Genomic DNA, 19,005 nt, shown 5'->3' with positions numbered 1-19,005 from the left:
TTTAAACTATTAAAAAAAATACTATAATACTGCCAAAAAGTCTTTTTTCCCTAAAGATATCCAAAGTGTAGATGGTGAAACTGAATTATGAGTGGCTTTTAGATTTACAGACACTAAATCCAAATCATAAGTTAGAACAATCCAGTCCTCGGGTGGTAGCTACACTTGTGGGGAACATAGCATAATGCATAGAAATATTGAATCACTATGGTATACACTTCTAACTAATGTAACATTGTGTGTTAACTACACTCAAATTAAAAAAAAAAAAGTTAGAAGGTTCTTTTTTTTTTTTTTTTTTTTAAAGATTTATTTATTTATTTGACAGAGGGATAGAGAGAGCCAGGGAGCACAAGTGGAAAAGGGAGACGCAAGCTCCCCACTGAATAGGGAGCCTGATGATGCCAGGTTTGGTCCCCGTACCCTGGAATCATGACCTGAGCTGAAGGCAGATGCTTAACCGACTGAGCCACCCAGCGTTCCTAGAAGGTTCTTTAAAATATTCCTTTTGAACTTAAGTAGATTTGAACTTTAGAATAATTAATGAGATTTTAGGCTTAATTAATGCTACCCCCCACCTGAAAACAGTATGTGACTTGGATTCTCTCAGAAATAGTAACTTCATATGTCCCTCTTATGTAAAATGAAATCATAGTACATATCATCACCACTTAACCACTTAGGCAAGATTGTAAAATTCATTTTGTGGCTCTAATGGCGGCGGGCAGGGAGTGGGGAGGGCAGCGAGACTGTATTCCTCCTGTTTAAAATGAACGACAAAGAGGGAGAAGGGAGTGAGTGTTGCCTTACGGTTTTCTTAGGCAGCAAGTTCAAAAATGAAGCCTGAAGCCTTTGCTCAATTGTGTTATGTGGGTTTTCATTCTCACAGCAGCCCAGTGTCTTTTTAACATGTGGGGAGTGGTTTCAAGTTCATTACTAAAGCTTATAGGCTGAAGTGCTTTGTGGGCTTGGCTATGACTTAAGTTGCCAAGTTGGGAACAAACTGCTTTCCTTGTGTTTGTGGATTCCCTGGGTAGCCTGCTTCCTCCCCTCTGGGCTATCAGCTGCTTTGGAGATTAGTTTCATAGTAAAGATTCTTTGTGTAGAGCAGTATGAAGCGACTACTTTCCCAGGGGCACCAGGTTAGTAAATAACATTTTGAACTTTCTGCTGCATGTGTTCGATTTTCTGTCTGTCCTCCCCGGCGATATGACAGTCAGCACAGCATTTGTGCCGTTGCTGTGTTCTTTTAGAAAATAATGTGAGTTGGTTGCTCCTGGGGAGGTTTGGAGGTTAGGATTCTCCTTATAATATATTGTTTGGCAATATTAAAGGCACATGCAAGCTAGGATGAAATGGCATGTGTGTGTTGGATTGGTAGTTTGTACTTGTTTGTAAGCATTTTCAGTTCCTTTTTCTGAATTCCTTTCTTTGGGTACCCTCCCACCCCGTTAAATCTTCTCCTTGTAACTGTGATTTTATACCTGGTTGATTGTAGGTTTCTTGAACCCTAGGCAGCTGTGTGCTGCCGTCCAGCCCACAGCCGTGGTGCCTCACAGCCTTGTGATTGTCCGATGCAGTTTTCCCTTGGGCCTACTTCTCATAGTTAAAATGAACCGAATATCACTGTAATTTTCTCTTTGGAAAGTCTGGCGTTTTTCTAGAATGCCTTATAAACTACACGAGTAACTGTCGATGTGGGCAGAGTATACAGGTGGGTCCGGCTGGACTGAGTCCCTTCTTTATTTGTCCCTGTTTTCATTCTTATGTAATTCCTCGGAATCCGAGATTACTTCTGGAGTAAATCCCACTGACGATGGAGTGTGCCCTGTAAGACACTGAAGTATTGCTAATAGTATAACAAAATGAAATTCAGTGAATAGCAGTAAGTGCTGAGAGCGTATCTTCTTTAGTTTCATTAAAGACCTAGAGAGCAGTTTCACCTTTGTTATTGTCACCAAAACAACCCCGCGTGAAATTATTCTGCAGGAGTAGTTAAAGTGGGTGACTTTTGAAAGTTTGGAACACTCTACGGGATAGTCTGTTTTCACGTTAAGTATGCCTTATTTCGAGGTAATGTACTTGTATTTCTAAAGAATGCAAGTGCGCTTCTGTTACTGCTGCTTTATTCTGCCCCTTTATTCCCCCACTGGGAAAGACCGTGTCTTAAGAAAGGATCTGTTCTTGCATGTTCCTCCCTGTCTAAACAAATAAAATTGAGGGGAAAGAAAGACAAAAAGGAACTTTCAAAAAATCTTTGAGGACCGCAGTTTCTTTTTTTTTTTTTTTTTTAAAGATTTTATTTATTTATTTGACAGAGAGAAATCACAAGTGGGCAGAGAGGCAGAGAGGCAGAGAGAGAGAGAGGAGGAAGCAGGCTCCCTGCTGAGCAGAGAGCCCGATGCGGGACTCGATCCCAGGACCCCGAGATCATGACCTGAGCCGAAGGCAGCGGCTTAACCCACTGAGCCACCCAGGCGCCCGAGGACCGCAGTTTCTTAAGGATCACAGTTTCTCTATCTGCTGAAACTGAAGTTGTAAAGTTACAGCCGCATGTCATTTCAGAGTTACAAAATTGATTGTTCTTTATACCCTGAGAGACAATAGTCCAGTTAAGTTATTGCCCCTGCCTCTGTAGATCTTTTTTTTTAACAACAAATCCAGTAGGTCATTTTAGCTTAAAAAAAAAAAAATTAAAAAACAAAGAAAAGGAGAAAGAAAAAAAGCAAAGATTGCTATAACTTAATATATGTTCTCACTGTGTATTTGCACCATTATACTATTAATATTAAATGTGCTTAATTTCAAACTTAAAGGAAGACGATTGTCAAAGTGATTATAGCTGTCCCATGATTTTAAAGAACAGTGTGGTTTTTTAAAAAACATTTTATTTATTTATTTGATAGGTAGAGATCACAAGTAGGCAGAGAGGCAGGCAGAGAGAGAGGTGGAAGCAGACCCCTTGCTGAGCAGAGAGCCAGATGCAGGGCCAATCCCAAGGCCCTGAGATCATTACCTGAGTGGAAGGCAGAGGCTTTAACCCACTGAGCCCCGCAGGCACAAACTTAACAAAGAACAATGTTAAGAATATTTTGCTCATTAATTATTTTCCTTAATTGGCACAGATAAGAGTCTGAAAAAGCTCACATAAAACTCATTTTTGTCTGGGAGATCTGTTTCTGTGTTCCCAAGGGCTTCCCAGCCTTGTAACGAGAGAGAACCAATCAATACTACTGAGTAGAAGCACAAATAAAGAAATGTGACAAGTATATAAAAGAGGGGAAACTCCCTAAAAAGCCAGATTTTAGGGTCTTCCCAAAGAATATTCATTTAAAATAATTTCCTGCAAACATGGGGAAGAAAAAAAAAGACCGTACAGTAGGGTGCTCAGAAATGGTAATTTGAGGATGAAGTGTCTAAGCAGATCTTCCTCCTGACTCTAGGTCGGGACCACCTGCTGTCATTCTTGTTCTCATCTTGCTGGGCTGGTTTAGTTTTGTTACGCCTCTGCCTTTTGCCTGAAATCAAGTAGAGGCGGGTATTTTTCTTGTTGCATACCATGTAATGTTAAGTGAAACTTTGAGCAGATCACTTGTGACCAAGCCTGCCTTCTTGCTGGTATTCGGAGTAGTCTTGGTGTTTCCTAAATGTTACGAATCTAGCTGGTGACGCAGAAGCACGTGATCCTTATTTTCTTTGACAAACACTGAGAGTTTCAAGGCTGGAGACAAATCTTTAGACACATGGTGTTAGTATGAATTGGCCCCCGCCCCAAGCATGGGAGCACTGACTGACTGTGGAAGGTAGGCACTCAGAGGAAAGAAATGAGTATGTAGGAGGAAAGGTGATCTTAGAAGAAACGCTTTCTGACTGCTGAACCTCGATAAATCCGTTCATGTCCCTGGTGGCTCGCATTATACCCCCTGGTCTGGATCTTCACGGTGCCCGTTTGGGGAGGTTTTGGCTCCTGGTCTGCAGTTTCAGGCTTTGTGGGATTTTCAGAAAGGCTCCAGGGAGCAGGACCACCACTGCCTTTTTCACACCTAACCCCTGGAATCAGGGTTCTTTTTTTTTTTTGATAGATCTTATTTATTTATTTGTCAGAGAGTGTATTTGCGAGCAGGAGGAGCAGCAGGCAGAGGGAGAAGCAGGCTCCTCGCTGGGCAGGGAGCCCGATGCGGGACTCGATCCCAGCACCCCAGGATCATGACCTGAGCGGAAGGCTGACCCCTAACTGACTGAGCCACCAAGGCGTCCTGTAACCCCTGGGCCCTTGCTTAGCCCTGCTCACTGAAGGAGCTGGTGCACAGGAATCTTGTGCTGGTGTATCAGAAAGTGTATGGGGGTGTGGGTGGGGGGAGGGATTGTGGTCCCTCCGACCTGAGACACTCACTGTTTCACGGTGACAGTAAATACTAACTTCCCAGACAGATTGCAAAGCCTGAGGACAGACGACTCCTGAGGCTGATCTGACCAGGACCTTTCCAGTTCCCCCTTTCATTCTGAAACACTCGACCTAAGCTTTACATTCCGGCATTTCTGGTGGGAGAGGGTGGTAATGATAGTCCTAGCTGGAGTAGGAAAGCCGGTGCTGGGAATAATAATAATAATAGAACAACAACAACTGCTAATGCGGAAACCATTTCCCAGACAGTCCCTGTCCTAAGCCTCTTAGGTGTTCCTCACAACAACCCTAGGAGGTCAGTTGTCTTTCTCCTCATTTTATGGTGAAGGAAACTGCCCTGGGGAAGGTTATGCCCTTTATCCCAAGTCGTAGCAGGTAACAGCAGTAACAGTGTTGTGTCTCAGAGGAATGCTCTAGTGGGGGGAAAAATTAGTATGAGAAGTGGATGTTCTTGGGAAATATCACCCAACGTTTCTTTCTTTTCTTTCTTTGAAGATATTTATTTATTTGACCGAGAGAGACACAGCAAGAGAGGGAACATAAGCAGGGAGCGCCCCATCCAATATTTCTTATTAATGAGAAACAGCCATATAAACACTGACATCTGTGTTGCTTGTCGTACTCCAGGGTGTTTCTGTTGACCTACTGTCAGCAGGACATGTCCTTTGTGTTCTTTTTCTGAGGGTGGGAGGTGAGCTTGTTCCCTGCTTTCTCACCTGTTCTGCTTATGACCAGTGGCAAGGGGCAGATTTTGCCCAGTGTCACTGAATGAATGGTGGAATGGTGACCGGTCCACCTGGAGTGTAAACCCACAGCGCTGAAAACTGTGTTTTAACTTTGTACTTAAGCTAACCTTGGAGTTCTGAGACTTTAAAAAGCTAAAATAATAAAACCACTAAGGCTTGGATCTTCAGATTGTTTCACTTTGATTTGGCCTGTATGAGGAGTGTCCTCTGTATTCCTGCTGGTAATCAAAGCTCTGGTTATTTTGTTAGTCCTGAAGGCTTTCTGAGGCTTAGTGGAAAGAAGTCTTCTTCTCAGAGAAGACTGTGAGAAGTGTATTTCCTTTAAAAATGTAAATGTGCATTTGAAAATGTTGGACAGATAACTTAGTCTAGTTTTGCTAAAACTTAAACATGTGACAGATAAGTTTGGAATCTTTGACAATGTTTAAAAACATAGCTCATAGATTAAGGAACTAAGTTTAAAGAGAAGGAAAGGAAAGAAAAGAAATCAAATGTTCCCTCTCTTTCTGTGTCTCTGTCAAAAAAAATCTTAAAAAAAAAATATATATATATATATATATATATATATATACCTATTTGTGTTATGCTTAGGGAGAACAGAAATGGTGGTCACCTTAAGGACGAGGGGTTTAGGGATTATTTGAAAGTGGGAATTTCTGGTAGTTTATATTTTCTTTTCTCTATATATTTTTCCACATATTAATATTTTTAAACATGATTATATTTGGAAAAAAAAACTATCATAGAGAGAAAAAAATGAGAACAAGATGTACCAAAGTTTAATTGCAGGTTAACATCACCCACAATCTATTTAAGGTGGTCACTTTAAGAATGATTTTAATTTTCCTCACATAGTTTGCAAATCTAAGGTTCCTTTTAAGAAGAAATTATCATTTTTATAATGAAAATTAAAATAGATTGGGAGAAATGGGCTAGATTTGAGGTGAGATCAATTTTTGTAAAGGCCAGGATAATTTCACTTTGGAGAACAATTGTTTTTGCTATGTTTATACATTGTTATAGGAAGTTGCCCTTTGATTTTATGTGTCAGGTTTAAAATTTTAGTCAATAGATTAGCCAATCCAGTGTTAAGGTAGATAGTTTATTTCATAAGGGATGTGGGAGGGAGCTCACTTAAACACTTGAAACATGAGTCTAGGAAAGACACTCTCAATGGATTTCCAGTGTGTCTCATTGACACTTGGCTTGTTGTAAAAGCAGCTGATGCTGTTTAGAAAGGGACGAGTCCCATAGTGAGATGATCCTTATTAGAAATGGTTCAACTGGAATAAGAAAGATGGAAATGAGTCTTAGAGGAGTTGACTTCATTGTTCCCCCTCCTCATTTTATAGCTGAAGAATGATGGAGTCCCCAAGGCCACAAGGTTCTAGTTGACTCAGAGTCTTTTGGGCCTTTTGAGGTCCTTTGGTGCCCCAGTTGCTGTTATTTCCTATATTTCATTCTGTACACTTAAAAGCATTTTAGTAATGATGAATGAAATTATATTTCCATTCTTTCTGGCTTGGTAAAAGTCAAGAGCAAATACCAGTCACTACTTACCTAATGGCATTTGAGTAATGAATGCCGACTACTGCTTCCAAAGAAAACTCACCGGCCTCACAGGCATGGTCTTTATTCTCATCATCAAAACATCTGGTTTTCATGTTTATTCTGGAAGACAGCAGCCACGTGGAGTGACTAGAGATCACTTGATACTGAACCCTGGAAACTGTTTTCTAACAGCTTTATTATATCGTATAACTTACATATCACAAAATTAACCCCTTAGAAGTGTACAATCCAGTGGTTTTTAGTGTATTTACAGAGGTGAACCATCACTGTAATGTAATTTTAGAACCTTTTCATCACTCCAAAAAGAAGGCTTGTACTCACTCTTTTGCCCCCATTTTTCCTCCTCTAGCCCAAGGTAACCATCTGTTTCTCTAGATTTGCCTACTCAGGACACTTATGTGAGAAAGCTGGGATTTTTTTTTTTTTTTAAAGATTTTTATTTATTTATTTGACAGACAGAGATCACAAGTAGGCAGAGAGGCAGGCAGAGAGAGAGGAGGAAGCAGGCTTCCTGCTGAGCAGAGAGCCCGATGTGGGGCTCGATCCCAGGACCCTGAGATCATGACCTGAGCCGAAAGCAGAGGCTTTAACCCACTGAGCCACCCAGGTGCCCCGAAAGCTGGGAATTTTAATTTGATGCTCAAGGATGACTTAAGTAAACATGACCTGGTCACTCTAAGGGCCCTTTTTTAAATCAGTAGTGTCTTGAACTAGGAAATTGAGGCAAAATGAACTCAGGTTGTCACCTGTTTATTTGATTAAGTCACTCATTTGTGTTTTCTGGAGTTCCTATATTTAAGATCTGTGTTGAAATATTCGGTATTCAAATTTTATAAACTATATGGGAGTACCTATCCATTAGTATGAGATTGTTGCAGACTGTTTTGCAAAATTGTTAGAATAGATAACTGCTTACTAATCAGGACCTTGAATGAATCACTAGACTTTGCTAAGACTTAATTTTTTTTTTAATCTATAAAACGAGGACTAAAATGTAAGTACTTACCTTGTAGGATTCTTGTGAGAATGGAATGAAATAATATATATAAAAGGCCTGCTGTAGAACTTGAAGCTTCATAGGGGTTAAGTGAACATTAGCTACTGTTGTTCCTAGTGTCATTTATAATTAACTATAGAATGTTATTATACTTTGTTTTCCAATAACTTTATTTGTGCCCTCCTAAGGATTTGAGTAGGCTTTGCAAGAGAATTTGCCTACTATTAAACACACACACAGGAATAAGACAAAACCAAGGATGATCAAGTTAGTAGAAAGATAATATCAGAAGAAGATGTAATAACAGTAGTTACGATAGCTGAGATTTAGGTAGCGGGTTTTGAGCAGAGGGAGTAACATCAGATAGAAGTGGGCAGAGACCATTGGAGAGAGCTCCTGCTGGAGGAACCTTTCAGTGGTTTCCAGTCCACCTTCCTATGCCATGCAGAGCACCTTGCCATAGATGCCAGCTTGGTGTGGTGTTGGAACTCACAATGTCAAGGTGAGCACACCATCTCACAATGTGTATAGCAACTTTTAAGCACTCCTATGAGTTAAGCTAGAATTAGAGCCCAAGTGGACTCCAAAACTGTATAATTATTGTGTAAACATGCCTACTTAAGGCAACCACTTTCTTTGTTAATAATTCTTTTTTAGAATGCTCTTAGACATTATAAACCAAACTGTACACTCTCATAGGTTCCCCTCCCCCCAGTTTTCATAATATTTTCTACACAGAGAAGCAGGCATCTAATCAGTCCCTCCGATATCCGAAGACAATTATCATTCTCTTGCTCAAACCTGTGGTTTTTTTTTTTTATTGTTATATAGTTATTAGATTATATAGTTCCTTGGATTATATATTTTTTATTGTTCCTTAGATTATATATATATATATATATATGTGTGTGTGTGTGTGTGTGTGTGTGTATGTATGTGTGTGTGTATATATATATATATATGCTGCAACTTTTCCTTTTTCCTGGAATGCGTTCTGTTCAAGTATGCAGAGTGAACTCTGAAGCAGTCTTCAGAGTCCTCTCCGATGTGCCTTTCCAGCAGTAACCTTCCTGGGCCCCAGACTGAGCACGTCCTCCTCTGGGCTCCCCTACACTTCTCTTCACACTCTGCAAATCAGCTCTTACAAGTCTGTCTCTACCCCTGCACTGTGAACCCCCCTGTCAGAGAGCTATTGACCTTTGTGCTCCTAAACTCCGCCCCTGCACTGGACATGGGGTAACGCCTTGATACAGTGGCAGAGAGAAATTTGATCTTACATCCTTGTGGATTGCTAACTGTATCTGATTTTACAGAGCTATTGGTTATAAATGTATTTGGACGAAAGATGTGCAGATAGATTTTGATTAACTGAAGGCTGAGTTAGAAAACTAAAAAGCTGTAGCCCGTGGCTTTCCTTGGACCAAAAGTAGCATCATTTTGGGAAGCCGACTGGAGGTTGGTTTCTGTTGATTACTGCGCCATTCATTTGGTTGGCTACTGTGCCATTCATTTTCACTTGTTGAAATTATCCACTGATTGCCTGATACAAGTGAGGTGCTTCCTTGTGTATTGGGCAAAGCTGATACCCATACCTTTGCTCCGGAAGATTTAGATAAAATGATAATGACGTTGACAATGTGATTGAGTCACAAAGTTCACAGGAAGTTTCATGCCAGTATTCAAGTAAATGCTGATAAGAAGATACAGTCCAAAGTCATAATTCTGTTTTAATTTGAGATCGTAACACTTTTTCACAGAGTAGGGAGTTTTTCCTTTAAGCATGGAGAGAGGGTTAACTTAAGAGAAGATATGTAACTGCGGCAATAAGGGAGTTGGTCTGCGTCTGGAAGAAAGAATGCAGATCTCACCCAGGTTTGCTGTAATTCAGAAAACTGGTGTGCGTCTTAAATGAATTCATTAGGCCCTAGCTGGGACAGTTTACCTATAACAGGTGCAGGGCTGGTGGGACCCAGTCTCAGGAGCCGTGGAATGCCTTCTTTGAGAGCTAGACTTCTTACTTCTCTGTGTGGACCGTGGAGCTCTGCCTCTTGCCATTTGAGTTTGAATATACCAGTCCTCTCTCTTCAGACTGAGTCCCCACCTCCTGTGGATGTTCTTCATTAGAAGAACATGAGATAGAACTGGTATTAACCAGTCATCCCAGTGCATCTGCCTTCTCCATTGACTTTTTGGCCATATTTGTACTAGCTTTTCCCTAGGAAAAGAGCCCGCATGGGTGGCAGCCTAGGGTGCCACTGCTGCTCTGAGTGGGCCCCAGACATCTGACCTAGGTCTGGAGGAAGAAGACCGAGGCAGAGAATTCTAGAGTTGAAGTGGACACAAAGTGCAGCCATGAGACCAAGAAGAAGACTTTTCTAGAGCATACTGATGCGGTGCCATTGAGGCACTGGTGGCCTACTTCCGGTTTTAGGAAGCTTTCTGCTTCCCAGGGCCTTTCTGTCCTAGGGAGCCCTTAGAAGGTTCTTCTGTATGTTGATGTGACATGGGCCTCTAGAGATAACCATCCTTGTATTTCAGCTCCATCCACTGGATCCACAGAAGAAACATCTACTTGTTCGAGAGGATTCTCATTTTTTTCAGCCTAAAAACCTCTGATTCTTTCAACCATTTCTCCTTTTTTTATCTTTAAAGATTTATTTATTTATTTATTTGGTGCACAGTGAGAGAGGGAACACAAGCATGGGGAGTTGGAGAAAGAGAAGCAGTCTCCCTACCGAGCAGGGAGCCCGATGTGGGGCTCAATCCCAGGACACTGGGATGGTGACCTGAGCCAAAGGCAGACGCTTAATGACTGAGCCACCCAGGCACCCTTGACCCTTTCTCCTAATACCATGTTTTGCAGACTCTTTTCTAGCCTGGTCCCTGTTCTCTGAGTGGCCATGGTTTGTCCTTGTTGTGCTGAGGTCCTCAGATTGAACGAGGCACACCAACTGTAGACTTGAGTGGCAGGCTGGGATTATCGGCTGCTTTCCTGGATACTACTCTTCTGTTAATGTATCCTAAGAATGCATCAGATCATAAAAATACCAATATTAACATGTGCCATTTTTTTGGTACAGTTGTTATATTTCAAGGCAATGTGCCAAAGAGACTTAAATAGGTTATGGCACTTAATCTTCACAATGCTAAGGTCAGGATTACTGTTGTATTTCCTTGATTTGAAGATACTGCTCATGGCAAGATACATCATCAGTTAAATTTCAGCTTTTCAGGGGAAAGAGAGGAAAGAAAATACCATCACACTGAATGTGATATAAAATGCTCTAGTCAGTGCCCCCAGGTGGCTCATCGGTTAAATGTCTGACTTTGGCTCAGGGTTCTGGGATCGAGCCCTGAGTCGGGCACTTTTGTCCCTCTGCAACCTCCCCTGGCCCATGGTCTCTCTGTTTCTCTTTCCAATAAATCAATAAAAAATCTCTCTCCCAAGGAGCTCAAGGTGAAGTTGGCTCCTCTCCAATTCCCAGGGCTTTCTCACAAAACAGCTGTCAGTCCAGGCAACCCCAGCCTGAACTTGTCAGTATGTTTCAACCTAAATGCAGATGTCTGCATTTATCCTTAGCAGTGAATAACTTACTGTATGTTCTTGTCCTCCTACTTTAGAGTATGGTTACCAGATCAGAGCATATCCATGGTTTTTGTGGCTATAGAGACACATTACTTAGGTATGCTTCAAAGTGATGTGTTCCTTAATAATGCTATCAGTAATGCGGTTGGTTTAGCACAATTGTTAGAATTTTAAAATACAATCCATTGCTGGTCTCACTGGGACTGGGAATTTGGATCTGTTGTGGGAAACTCCTGCATTTGATTGTCTCCAGGCTCCCTGAAATGCCCATCCTAGGCTGACTCAGGCCTGTGAGCTGCCTTGTCAGTGCTCCCTTGTGGTTAATATGTGCCTCCCTGTTTCTGTGGCCTCTGGACTTGACTCTGAGTCAGAATCCCTGGGGGACACGCTGCCCCCAAACTTTGCTTCCCACTTTCCCTCTGACTTTGAGCATGCTCACGACTTTCCTTTTCTTTTGCTATAAAATCCTGGGTTGGTTGGTATAGTTCATAGAAAATCCCTGAATCCAGAGGATCATCATGACGGTAAGAGAAGGAGTGGGTTGGCAATTCAAAAAGCAGTTTTTTTTTTATAGATCCATTGTGGTTGAAGGAGGAATGTCTTGCAAACTTTCTAGGAGATATCTGAATGATTAATTAGCAAAAAGTCCTTTCTAGTTGTTCGTTCTTTCTTTTTTTTTTTAAACGATTTTATTTATTTATTTGACAGACAGAGATCACAAGTAGGCAGAGAGGCAGGCAGAGAGAGAGGGGGAAGCAGGCTTCCTGCTGAGCAGAGAGCCCAATGCGGGACTCAATCCCAGGACCCTGAGATCACGACTTGAGCTGAAGGCAGAGGCTTAACCCACGGAGCCACCCCTGTGTCCCTCTAGTTGTTCATTCTTTCTAGATGAACACAGGAAATAGAGTGTCTAGAATGTATAAGTGAAGGTTTTAAGGAAAAGCACCTGCCTACGAGATTTGAAATGACAAAAAGGATAGAAAGGAGAAAGAATTTCTATCTATACACAGTGTAGTGTCTTATCTCCTGGAATTATAGACTTGAGACTAGGAAACAGACACACTATTTTTTTATTTTAAAGATGGGAATTAAGGGCGCCTGGGTGGCTTAGTGGGTTAAGCCGCTGCCTTAGGCTCAGGTCATGATCTCAGGGTCCTGGGATCGAGTCCCGCATCGGGCTCTCTGCTCAGCAGGGAGCTTGCTTCCCTTCCTCTCTCTCTCTGCCTGCCTCTCTGCCTACTTGTGATCTCTGTCAGATAAATAAATAAATAAATCTTAAAAAAAAATAAAAATGGGAATTAAAAAACCAAATATACATCTACCTTCTATGAAGGCCACCTTTAGTTATAGTTATGTCTGTGGAGTATTTGGCTTTCATAACTTGGTTTAAACAGGTAAGAAACTTTGAGTAAAAATTAACTCCAACAGATGCTTCTTTAGATTTTGACTCTGAGCCCAGCATAACTCCTATGTCTTGCAAAAGGACCATTACTGTCCTGCACTTCTTGGCTAAAAAATGTAAGCTGCTTGGTGTCTACAAATGTAGTTGTGCCTACAAGAAAACTGTGTACCATATTGGAATAACTCGTTTAAGTCAAGTATAACTCAGACATAAGTTGACGTCAGTGTTATGTTTAAAAAAATGTGTCAAAGCTGCGTTGATAAGAAGTGACCCCTGGATTGTGTAGGAAGGTAGTTTTACAGATACTGAGTTTCATCAGTCCACAGCACAGTCCTACTCTTTGCCACAATACGCCTTATCACTGATGAGTGGTTCAGGGTTTGCTGAAGACTTCATGTATTTTTATTTGCTACATGCTAGAGACCTGTAGAGATGCAGGTTAGGAAATTTTAGAAAGTAGTGGGACTACAGGTACACCTTTATAGATTCAGCTCTTGCCTCTATTAGCAGTTTCCTGGGGATCCTTCAAGGTCCTCTGCAGTATCCCTGTGCCACTATCCAAGTGAACTGAGGTCCTGATACAGCCATGACAAGTTGCTTTTGTTCTCAGGAATAGAACCCTTCTGTCATATTTTCCTTCTCAGACCTCCCTTCTTTCTGTCATTAAAGTAATAGATCACTTTGGAGTAGTCTAAACCAGTGTCTTTCAAACTGTGGTCCATTTGAATCTCCTGGGATCTTGTTAAAATGCCAATTCTGAGGGGTGCCTGGGTGGCTCAGTCAGTTAAGCCGCTGCCTTTTGTTCAGGTCACGATCCCAGGTCCTGGGATGGAGCCCCACCTTGGGCTTCCTGCTTGATGGGGTGTTTACTTCTCCCTCTCAATCTCCCTCTGTGCTCTCTCCCCCACCCCGGGCCCCCCTCCAAATATAGAAATAAAATGTTTTAAAAAATGCAAATTCTGTGTCTGGGGTATGGCAAAGATTCTGCATTTCCAACCATCTTCAGGGAGGTGCCCTTGCTTCCTGTCCATGGACCACACTTTGAATAACAGAAATCCCAAGGTTTTCACTGTCAGTGCTCCCAGGGAGATAGCGGGTGGGAAAGGCTGGGTGATAAAATAAACATTACATGGAGGAGACGCAGATGTTCATTGATGACTGTGATTACTTTGATGGGTGCCCAGCTGAGTTCAGAGAGGCAACAGTGCACATTATGAAGAAGCTTGGGACCTGGGCAGCCTAGGTGGCTCAGTCCACTAAATGTCTGCCTTCGGCTCAGGTCATGATCTCAGGGTCCTGGATCAAGCCCCTCCTTGGGCTTCTTGCTTAGGGGGGGAGCCTGCTTCTCCCTCTACCTGCTGCTCTCCCTGCTTGTGCTCATCCTTTCCCTCTCTCTCTCTATGACAAATAAGTAAATAAAATCTTAAAAAAAAAATAATAATAAAGCAGCTTGGGACCTGCAGCCCTCCCTCTGCCCTCCAACACTTGAATCACATGAGCAGATCACTGATTTCTCTAAACCTTAGTTTCTGAATTCGTGACAGGCAGATATCTGAAAACCTATGTGTAACATTATCATGATGATTAAATGATAAAATGTATAGACGTGCTTAGGAAGTGCTTGCTATTAGTGGTTATTAGTAGTAATAATTCAGAAAGCATTTATTGAACATTTCTTGCATGCCTGGCATGTCCAGATAGGTATGTAAAGAGTAAAAGGCAACTCTTTAATTTCATTTGGGATTGAATTGGGATTCAATTATTTGGGAGTCCCTGGAGATGAGATTAGATCTAAAATTTTTGGCTCCAGGCCCAGTGCCCTTCCTGCTTAATTCTTTGTGCTTATGGCTATTTCTTTTTCTTTTCTTTCTTTTTTGTTTTTTAAGATTTTATTAGACAGAAAGCATTGACACGGAGAGAGAGAGAGAGATCACAAGTAGGCACAGTGGCAGGGAGAGCAGTCTGCCTACCGAGCAGAGAACCTGATGCAGGACTTGATCCCAGGACCCTGGGATCATGACCTGAGTTGAAGGCAGATGGTTAACCAACTGAGCCACCCAGATGTCCCTCCCTCATTGGCTATTTTTTATGATGTGTAGCTACGTTAAAGCAAACCTGGTTTCAGACTACTTTGATTAAGTGGAACCCATACACTGAATCTCAGTGGTTTCAACATGTTCTAATTTTTAAAACCAAAAGTAAGTTACGTTTGGTTTCCTTGGGTTTGCACGAGTTATCTGCGAGGACAGAAGTTGAAGGATCGGCTTTTGCTTTGTTTTTTACCTGCTGAATTATTTTGCTTGGTGGGTGGAGAAGGAGTGGTATCAGTTTCTATTCTGGTGGATCAAATTCTGAGCATACATCTGCCCTCCATTTTGGTATCTACCTTTTAAAGTGATTTCAAAAGGTCTTTGCATGACCTAACTTGTTTTCCTAATACAGACTAAGAAAAATACACACCCTGCCTCTTTTTCAACGAGCCAACAACCCAGCACAATTCCATGTGTGCCTTTGGGGATCTGGGTATTTCCACTTTTCACTATCACTACTACATTTCTTAGGAGAGGAAAGATCACTGACTCAGAATTTATCTTTTCTTTAGTTGTTTTTTTAGTAACCTGAGAGTGCATGCTTTTTCTGAGCTTACAATAGTTTGTGTGTATGTGTGTGGTACATACTCTTGTGATTTTTTGAAAAAGGTACTGGTTTGGCAGAAACTTTCAATGTGACTGTTGTGTTTGTGAAAACATGATCATCTCACTGAGCAGTTCCCAGATAGCGGAAACAATAGAATCTGAGCAATGTTCTTCATAGGTGCAGACAGATTGCTTTCTTTAAGTATTTGGACGATGGCTTTTTCCTTTGTGTCTTTCCGCTTATAAATAGCAATTGGTCTGTTTTTGTTGTAAGAAATGTAGAAGTGGTTTTGCACTGGCTTTTCCTCTGTAGGATCAAGGAAAATTCCCTGCTCTCCCGCTGAGTGTTGATACGTGTTGATCGATTTTTACAACTCTTTATGATTTTGTGTCTTTTTTTTTCCATTTCCATGTCTTTTCAGATTTTTTTTAATCAACAGTTTCATTGGGTTATAATTCACAAACCATAAAATTCACCCACTTGAACTGTAGAGTTCAAAGATTTTCATATATTCAGAGTCATCTTTGCAGATTTTTGCCATACGTTTTTCTTTCCTCTTTCTACAATGGAGCCCAAACCCCTTCATATTACCATTCCTTTAATGAATCTTCATACTACTTACAGTTTGGGACATACAAAGGGGCCATAACAATGAGTTTGTGGAAGCGACGAACTGAAGGCTCTTCCTGATCACATTGCGGCTTTTAATTAACTCTGTATTAGTGCCATTTTAATGATGAATCATCATCTGTCAACTATGTGTTTATTAAGCCTGGCATGTTTCTCATTACTCCTCTGTCCTTCCTTCCTGCAGACCTCACCCTCCACACACATCCAGTTTGGCTTGCTTACTTGAAATATTGCATTGATTTTATAGTGTGACCAAACCGAACTCGGATGGTCCCAGGAAGGCATCACTCCCCATGGCAGAAGCTTGTCTGGAAGTCGTTGTTTTCTGCAGTGACTTCATAAGCAGAGCAGAACCAGTTTTCTGTTCAGCTCAGTATTTTATTATTTGTGGAAGAACGCCATTGTTTAGCTGGCTAATAAAAAAGTAATCAATTGAAATTGATGTTACTTTTCCTACAAAATTCTGTTTGGGGGCAGCCCAAGCTTAGTATCATTGAATGCCTTTTAGCTCTAGGCCTCCAGCGTCTAGGGAAGGGAATGGGAGGTGGTGGGTAGCGACTTTGAGATTAAATCTAAATGCCTTAATCACCTGCTTTGACCCAATACCAGCTACACTGTACCTTTTTTAAAACTTCCTCAACCTGCCATGATTATGGATGTAAAATATGGTTATATTGAAGAGGTACATAGAATTTGGTGGGACTTTTTAATTGATTGGGAATAGAGAATTAGGGAAAGATAATTGCTGAGGATGAGTTCCAGGATTCAGTTTATGCAGCTGTAGATGATGTTTCCAGTTCATTCAGGAAAGAAATATAGGACTAGGAAATGTTTTGGTATTTGGAAGATGATGAATTCTAATTTGAGCATAATAAGTTCACCCAATGGGAAAGTTCACAGGCAGAGAGACATATAGATCTGAAGCTTAGGAGAAAGAGTAGGCTGGAAATCGCTCTCGAGAGCCTCGTAGACACTGGCCACCGGGAATGCAGAGATTGGTTTCTGCCTTCAGGAAGCTCCCCGTCTTCCAGAAGAGGCAGAGGCATGTATTCCATGGAAAGGAGTGTACTCAATGGTGTTGTCACTAGGAAGCCATTGAAACCCCCAACAAAAGGAAACCTCAGCACATATTGTAACCCTTAGAATGAATGGGATCACCCTGAGAGGTGGGGAGAGTGGGGAAAAAAGGATCATAGGACCCTGAAAAATATTAGCATGTAAATATTGAGCAGAAGAACAGCTTTCAAAGAACATTCCATCTCAGTGGCTGGAGAAGGAGGAGGACCACTGGAAAGATGTGGGAGCATGAAAGCCGAGAGAAAGTAGGGAGTCAAGAAGAATGGAGGTAAGGATTATGCAACAGAAAGTTAAATGAAAACAAGAATGGGGAGGTGTCCTTTGGATTGCACAATATGCAGGTGGTTATGAACTTTGGTGAATGCTGGCAGGGTGTTGAGGTGGAAGCCAGGTACAGTAGGTTGAAGAATGAGGGAGGAGTGATGATATACAAAGGAGCAAGTAGATGACTTTTTAAAGCTGTTTTCCTTGAAACAGGAGTGAGAGAGAGATAGCAGGAGAGAGTCAGCTGAGGTTGGAGTCCGTGCAGTTGAATGCTTTTTCTGCGCCTGTGTTTAGACCTTGGGGGAAGGGGTCAAGAAGGTAGAGAGTTGGGTTGGCCCAGGTTTTGGTTTTCCCAGTGACTGTGGCAGAAGGACAGTGGGACCCGAAAGGAGAGGTTTTCAGCAATAGGGGAGTTAGAGTCATGGACGTGGTGCTGTCAGCTGGATGAACAGGGGTCATGAGGCCCGGCATGCGCTGAGGGAACGGGAATGGCTTGTCGGAGATGTGGTTGTTGCTGGGTGTCAAAGGTGTTCCTGGAGACAAGTCGTCTTTGCTGCTGTTTGACCAAAAAAAAGTGACGGCCACCTGGTTTTAACATTGAATGAGTCACAGGGCAGATCTGCGGCCATTTCATCGTGAGCCCTAAATTTGGGATGCTTTGCAGGTTTGGGGAAGATAGGATGCCACTCATCATGGATGTTCATCCATCCCACCGAGGGAAGATGGAAATGATATCTCTATTGCTCTGGCCTTATTTCTTTTTCTAGATTTATTTGTTTTGTTAAGATTATACAAAATCCATTTATTTCCCTTCTGTTAAGTAGTTTGGTTAGGCACGAGGCATGTAGAAAAAATTTCCAGATATCAGGCTTGATAAGGAGAGTATATTTATAGAGTATTGTGCACCTCTGAATATGAAGACATTAGCTTCTAGGGAATGGACAAAGCAAGGAATATGAAGTTCAGGAGTCATGATTTGAACCTCAGAGCTACTACTTACACAGTATGACCCTCATCAGACCTCATAATCATTTTGACTCATTGCTTTTTCAGCTGCAAAGAGGGTAAGAAATAATAGTTTGCTTGTAGAACGAGGAAAATCAAGTAAGATGTATTTGTGAAAAATGCTTTGTAATCTGGAAAGCATTATGCACATGTTCTCTGTTTTGCTCATATTGTGAGTTGTTCTAAGTCTTATTCATATTTATTCCTCAGTTGGTCTATAGTTACTCAGAGTCTAGAACACATGAGGAACTGGGAATCTAGAGATTACCTCTCTCCTCAGGCAACTGAGAATCTTTTCGAGGAGACAGAGGCTAAGTGGAAAAAAAGTCTTCTCAGTGGACTCCCCTAAATGCTGTAGAAGCACTGAGGAGAGGCCTCTGAAACAGACTGGGAGGTCATGGGAGGCTTCCTGGAGGAGGTGGCCCCTGTGATAAGCCTGAAAGTAAAGAGTTAATCAGGCCAAGAAGGAAGTTGGAGGAAGGCAAAGCTGTAGAGGGAGCAGCCTTCTGGGAGGCTGAGAAGTTGGAGAGCATGGGGAGTGTTTGGCTCAGTCCAGCTGAGCAGGGAAAACACAATACCTTCCAAAGCTTGACTATGAAGTCACAGCATAAGATATATGAGAAGTAGAAGGGAACAGATGTGTAAATGAAGTGCTTCAGGATGTTTTCAGTGATGGTAGGAAGA

At 41.7% G+C, this 19,005-nt stretch overlaps 1 protein-coding gene and 1 long non-coding RNA gene across 6 annotated transcripts in view; both read left to right on the top strand.

Moving 5' to 3' along the window:
• The window catches only part of PLD1 (phospholipase D1), a 198,841-nt gene that overhangs the window by 39,329 nt on the left and 140,507 nt on the right, over positions 1-19,005 (top strand). Inside the window, exon 1 of one of the 5 annotated variants that reach the window (XM_082688749.1) lies at positions 995-1,142. The exons of the other annotated variants lie outside the window; for them this stretch is intronic. The gene's annotated coding sequence lies outside the window, so the exon portion shown is untranslated. Of the gene's footprint in view, positions 1-994; positions 1,143-19,005 lie in introns of those variants that run through there. 5 annotated transcript variants of the gene reach the window in all.
• Positions 283-5,614, top strand: LOC309843607. Its single transcript, XR_014300246.1, has 2 exons — positions 283-2,269; positions 2,495-5,614. It is a non-coding gene; the product is annotated as an uncharacterized lncRNA (long non-coding RNA).

Source organism: Mustela nivalis, assembly GCF_964662115.1.
Source record: "Mustela nivalis genome assembly, chromosome: 1".
Lineage (NCBI taxonomy): Eukaryota > Metazoa > Chordata > Mammalia > Carnivora > Mustelidae > Mustela > Mustela nivalis.
This window is presented reverse-complemented; position numbering and strand designations above follow the sequence as displayed.